We start from the raw sequence: 6,505 nt of genomic DNA on the forward strand, positions 1-6,505 counted from the left end.
TTTCCATGACACCACACCAAGAACCCCTGTTTCTCATGCACCTTAGTCTTGTATAATTTCTGGGGGTGAAAGGTCAGGGGTCCTGGTGCCCTAATCCAGTTCTTGGTCTGTTTTTCCCATGAGGTCTTTTGATCCCCTTGTGTGTCCACACAGTCCCAGCTCCAGTTGCTGGGAGGTCAGCGTCCCCCCACTACCTGCGGACTCCAGAGGCCAGGAGCTGTGTGGGCTGTGCCTGTAAAGCAGTTTGATGATGTGCTAAGTGTCACTGCTTAATGAGCTGCAGGACCAAACACTCAAGGTAGGGGCCAGGGAGGCCGGCGCAGCCCCCAGACACATGCTCCTGCCCAAGTTCAATCGTAAACGTCACAACCAAGGGTGGGTCTGGAGCCACAGGCTCCAAGATCCCCAACTTCCGTTGCCCCATTGGCCTTGGACTAATCTACTCTCCACTCAACAGCTCACCCCGATTTCCTCCTCCACCCTCCCACCCTCCAACCCATCCTCGGGGCCGTCGCCATGGGAGGTCTCCTCTCACAACAGGGCAAAGCAATTAAGGCCAGACGGGGCGAATTAAACCAGAAAGAATGAATTTCCTCCAGTGCCAGAGAAATATTTGGGGCCTTACTTCCAAGGAGGTACTAGTAGGAGAGATGGATGGCAGTTGAGTGGTGAAGATGAAGACTGATGGAACAGCATCAAGGAACAGGAAAGAGAAAAGAGATATGGGTATCCAAGTGCATGGCTTCCTCAGGGCTGCCTCTGGACAAAGGTTAAAGTGGAAAGAGCAAAGAAAGGGAGAATGGCAGAACCAATCATTGGTTCATTCACTTATATGTCAAACATTGACCTGGGTGTTTGGAATACGAAAGAAAACTGGAGATCACGGTGAATTGATTAGGAGCCAGGGCTTTGAACTGGCTGTTTCCATCATTCATTAGTGGGGTAAACCTGGGCAAGGGACCCAGCTTCCCTGAATCTCAGTTTCCTCATCTGTAAAATGGGAATTAAATGCATGTATTGTGCCAGGGCTCTGGGGGAAGATTAATATAATTTCCATAAAATGAACATTGCTTTGCACAGATGTTCCAGAAAATTAATACATCATATATAGGCTCCTCTATATGTGTCTGCTGAATGAATAATTATAGTTTGTGCTTATTAGCATTTTATGCATATTAACTTCCTCAAATACTTGAGGAAGTCATTGTTACTATCTCCCTTTCTTTTGAAACGAGAAACTGAGGCAACTAGGGGTTAAGTTACCCTCCAAATTCACACAGCTATTAAGTGGTCCAGGTGGGACTTGAACTCAGGGAGTTTAGCTCCAAAAACTGTGTACCTAAAGGCCAAACTACACTGTCTTCTGGTAATGCAGGGAAAGAAAAAAAGAAAGTAATTATATGTTTAATAAGTGGGGATTGGGTCAGAAAGTCCTTGGAGATCTCTTAAAAGAATTCAACTCAATAGCTTTCCCTGCCCTTGGCTGGGAATGGACACACACACTCAAGCACACAAACACACCCTTGTGTGTGCATGTATTGGCCTCTGCTGACCTCCAGCTGCTACCCTCTGTGTGCCCTGCAGCAGTGGCTGCTTCCTGGGAAGGGGTGGATGGAGTTGCTATGTGGATGCCTAAAGCCAAGTCGGCTGACCCTGTAACCCCACCTCCATCCCACACTGCCCTCCTCCTCCCTACTTCCCCCCTTCCTTCCCTCCCTCCAGGGCTCAGTACAAACATGGTATCCAATTTGTTACCTACACAGGAAGGTCAGGGCCCTGCTGACTTCTGCTCTTTTCTCAGCATGGGTCACTTGGCTATAACTTGCTTGTTTTCCTCTCTGTTCTTTGGAAGAGTGAATGGGAAATGGGGAGGGAACTGGGAACAGACGGTGACCTCTGACTATAAGAAATTTTTATGCTTTTCTGGAGTCCCAAATAGATCTGAAAATTGTCTAGACAGGGCTATGGTGGGAATACTTTGATGGAGAACTTGAGGTTCACCATAGACTGCAGGACAGACAAATTGCATCTTCTATGATAATGGAGTTTGACAGACAAAGCACTATGTGATATTGTGTATGTGTATGTGTATGTGTTCAAACATGTGTGTGCTTATATGAGCACTTTTCTGCCCATAGATGTCATCAGAATTTCAAATGGATTTGAGTTCCCATAGGATTAAGATCCACTGGCCTAAAATCAGGGGGAATTGATGGGAGAATTTCTGTATTGACCTGTGAAATTGAGCACCAAAGAAACAATGCCGTGGACTCGCAGAGTCCAGCTATCACACCATTTGCTCCAGGAAACCCAATTCAAATGTCTACAGTGACAAAAGGTGAATTTCAATGAGTGAGTTCAGCCAAGTGTAAGAAAAATCTTAGTGTTCAGGAGACAATATGGAGTAAGTGAGAATGTAGTAGGTCAGATAGTGGAGAGCAATGCATATCCCAGATAAGGATCCATAGCTCAGCTGCATCCATTGTTGCCATAGTGGAATCTTGACCCAACTTTGCTGAATCTTTCAGGAATTTTGAGTAAAGTCAGTATATTGTTTTGTTCTTACACAGCTATAATGAAATACCTGAAACTGGGTAATTTATAAAGAAAAGAGGTTTAACTGGGTCACAGTTCCACACGCTGTACAGGAACCACGGCTGGGGAGGTCTCAGGAAACTTACAATCATGGCAGAAGGTTAAGGGGGAAGCAGGCACGCCTTCACATGGCCAGAGCAGGAGAAAGAGAGAGCAAAGGGGTAGGTGCTACACACTTTTAAACAACCAGATCTTGTGAGAACTCACTCACTATCATGAGAACAGCAAGGAGGAAATCCACCCCCATGATCCGATAACTTCCCACCAGGCCACTTCTCCAACACTGGGGATTACAATTCGACATGAGATTTGGGTAGGGACAGAAATCCAAACCATATCAGTCAGAAATCTAGATTTCTATCTGAAACATTCTAACTTTTAAATGTTGGCTCAAAACTAGAATACTGGGCAAGCCAAACAAAACAAATACATAGGCCAGATCTAGTCTGCGGGCCTGTAGTTGTTGGCCTCTGAAAGTTTGTCTCTATCATTTTCTAGTTAGAGAAATTCCAAACCAGAAAAGGAAAGTGGTCTCTCTCCTTAAGGTCACGTAGAGGAAGTGTATGACAGAACCAGGACTCAAAATTCAGGTCTTCTAAGGCACAATGCTTCTGTCTCCTACCCTACTGGGCTGCTTAGGGAATAGCTCCTCACTTTCATGCTCTGCTGTTTCACCTCTCCAAGGAAGACCAGCAGTTATTCAGGCCTAGGTTATAGACATAGCTACTTCTTACTTATCCATCATGGGATCTATGGGAGGTTTATTGCCGTGATGTCCCCAACTCTTCTCCCATTTAGAGCAAAGCCTTTTTTTTTTTTTTGAGATGAAATCTCATTCTGTTGCCAAAGTTGGAGTATAGTGGCACGATCTCAGCTCACTGCAACCTTCACCTCCCGGGTTCAAGCAATTCTCTTGCCTCAGTCTCTGAGTAGCTGGGATTACAGGCACCCGCTACCACGCTTGGCTAATTTTTGTGTTTTTAGTAGAGACAGGGTTTCACCATGTTGGCCAGGCTGGTCTTGAACTCCTGACCTAAGGTGATCCACCAACCTCGGCCTTCCAAAGTGCTGGGATTACAGGCATGAGCCACCACACCCACCCAGGGCAAAGGATATTTTACCCCACACCTTGATTCTGAGTTTGGCCATGTAACTTGCTTGGCCCTTGGAGGGGTGATACAAACCAAGGCTTAAAAAGCACTAACAGATTTCCGCTTACTCTGCTCACTCTTGAATCCCTGACATCCACTCATGAACTAACATGGGCCAGCCTATGCAAAGCATGTGAGAAACTCATGTCTCAACCAAGTCCATTCTAAATAAGCCAATCCCCAGCTAACTCCCCCAGCTGACCATAGGCACAAAAATAAGCCCCGCCTAAATCAACTGAGCTCAGCCAAGATAAACACAACCATCCAGCCTTCTCCTAGACTCATGAGACATTATTAGGTTGATGCAAAAGCAAATGAGGTTTTTGCAATTACTTTTAATAATACATGTTTATCACTTTAAGTCACTAAGTTTTGGGGTTGTATGTTACATAGCAACAGCTAAGTGATACCAGTAGAAGGGGCGAGGATTATTCACTTCATGAATAAATGATTTGGAATATTGAATCCACCCTTCCTCGTCCTCAGTCTTTGATTTAAGTCTCCTACCTTTACTTAATAAACCTCAAATAATGAACACCTATTTGAACATGGTCGGATTATCTTCTGTGTCTCAGGCACTGTACTTGTCGTTCTCCTGACTGTTATGTTAGTACATAAAAAATGTAATTACATGATAGTTTTAAGAGGCAGGACAAAAACAAATAGAAAAGAAAATGTGTAGCCATGCAGGTAGGCAAGCTTCTTATAAAGAGCCCTCGAGTCATGCGAATCTGGTTTGGAATTCTATTCCCATTGCTTCTTTGATTTGTGATCTTAAAGAAATGACCTACCTCACTAACTAACCTCAGTTTCCTTACTTAAAAAGTGAGAATGATAATGCCTATATTATTATGAGGAATAAATCAGGAAACGGTATCTGATGGGAATTCATTCATTTGCAAGAAAAAGTTAATTGGACAGTGACTAAGGCCATTAAGACATTCAATTATCCCACACAACAAGGAATCTGGAGGCCAACACCTGCTGGGATGGGTTTATGGCAGAACGATATCAGAGGAAAGTCTCTAAGATGCTCTTAGCCTTTACCTCATGGTTGTAAAGTACCTGCTTCAGCTCCAGAAATGATGTCCACCTTCCAGGTATAGGATGGGAGAAATGTCGTCAGATTTTTTTTTTTTTTTTTAGGAAAGTAAAGTCTTTCCTGGAAGCTCTCAGTAGCTTTCACTGATGTCTCATTGGCCATGATGTGGCTCAGGTCACATCATGACAATTCATGATAACTTATGGCTGCAAGAGAAGCTGATAAAGGAGGAATTTGACATTGCACCCTCTAGAATTGCAGGCATGGGAAAGAGGAGAGGTAGGGAATGGGAGCTGTGTTAGCCAAACACTGGCATTCTCTGCAGAGTGTCAAGGGGTACTTAGCTTCGAATAGGTGCTCAGGAGCTAATAATTCCTCCTCATAATGCACTTTTTTTGTTGTTGTTTTTGAGACAGAGTCTCCCTCTATCACCCATGCTGGAGAGCAGTGGTGCAATATCGGCTCACTGCAACCCCTGCCTCCTGGGTTCAAGCGATTCTCCTGCCTGAGCCTCTCGAGTAGCTGGGATAACAGGTGCGTACCACCATGCCCTGCTAATTTTTGTATTTTTAGTAGAGATGGGGTTTCACCATGTTGGCCAAGCTGGCCTCAAACTCCTGACCTCAGGTGATCCGCACACCTTGGCCTCCCAAAGTGCTGGAATTATAGGTGTGAGCCACTGTGCCCTGCCCACTTCTTAGAAGTTGAAACTTGCTAATGGCTTTAAAGGAGAGGAAGATTTGTTTTTTTCTGCTTTATGTCTTCAGGTAGATTAGGTTTCAGAGTATTTTCCCAATTATAGGAGAACCAGACTGGAGCACTCTCTGGTTTCACAATTTCTTTCCATGGCTGTGTATACACTTCATGCATCCCTTCTCCTGACTCCCAACTTTGGGGACTCTGTGTCTCCTTCACCCTAACCCTGTAACCCTGTAAGCCTAGTGGGGCTGCCCATGTTGTCACTCCAGCACTCCTGCCAGGCTTTTCATGGTCCTTTACTAGATTAGGTATGCAACTTTGGTTATGGATCACTTGATAAACATGGTAAGATGCAGATTCCCAGGCCAAACCACTAAAAATTCTGAATCAGTATGGTAAAGTTGGAGAGGAGCTGGAATATATGCACATGTAATTCACATCCAAGATGGTCTTTGAGACACACTTTGGGAAACATGGTCCTAGGATCTTGAAGCTAATGGTGCATTAGCCTAGAGCACCTATGGCCACTCGGCCACTTTCTCATTGCCTGGAGAAAGTCAGAGTTCAGGAAGACACAAGAAGGCAGCATGCAGAGAGAAGCAGAGTGAAGAAGTAAAGGAAAAAAGAGAATAGGATTTGAGTTCCTAGACACAGTGGTCTGTGAGGACAGCTCCACCCCTTTTCTTCCTGAGGCTTTAGTTGTATAAATCAGAGTGTTCTTTATTTCTTTCTAAATCTTGAACTTCTGTGACTTAAGAGGGCTACTCCGTAGATATGGGGAAGTACTGGTATACCGGCAGGTATAACTGGTTTATTTGCAACATAAATCTTTCCGAAAAAATAATCCATAATATTCTGTAAGTAGACCAAGTATACTTAATAATACCAAGTATATCATCAAGTATATATTAAGTATATAACTTAGTAATACCAAGTATATCAGGCACAGTGGCTGGGTTATGCTGCAGTAAGAACCACCCTCCAAATCTCCGTGGCTTAACATGAGTTTCTTTCTTTC

Source organism: Pan troglodytes, chromosome 10, assembly GCF_028858775.2.
Source record: "Pan troglodytes isolate AG18354 chromosome 10, NHGRI_mPanTro3-v2.0_pri, whole genome shotgun sequence".
NCBI classification, from domain to species: Eukaryota; Metazoa; Chordata; class Mammalia; order Primates; family Hominidae; genus Pan; species Pan troglodytes.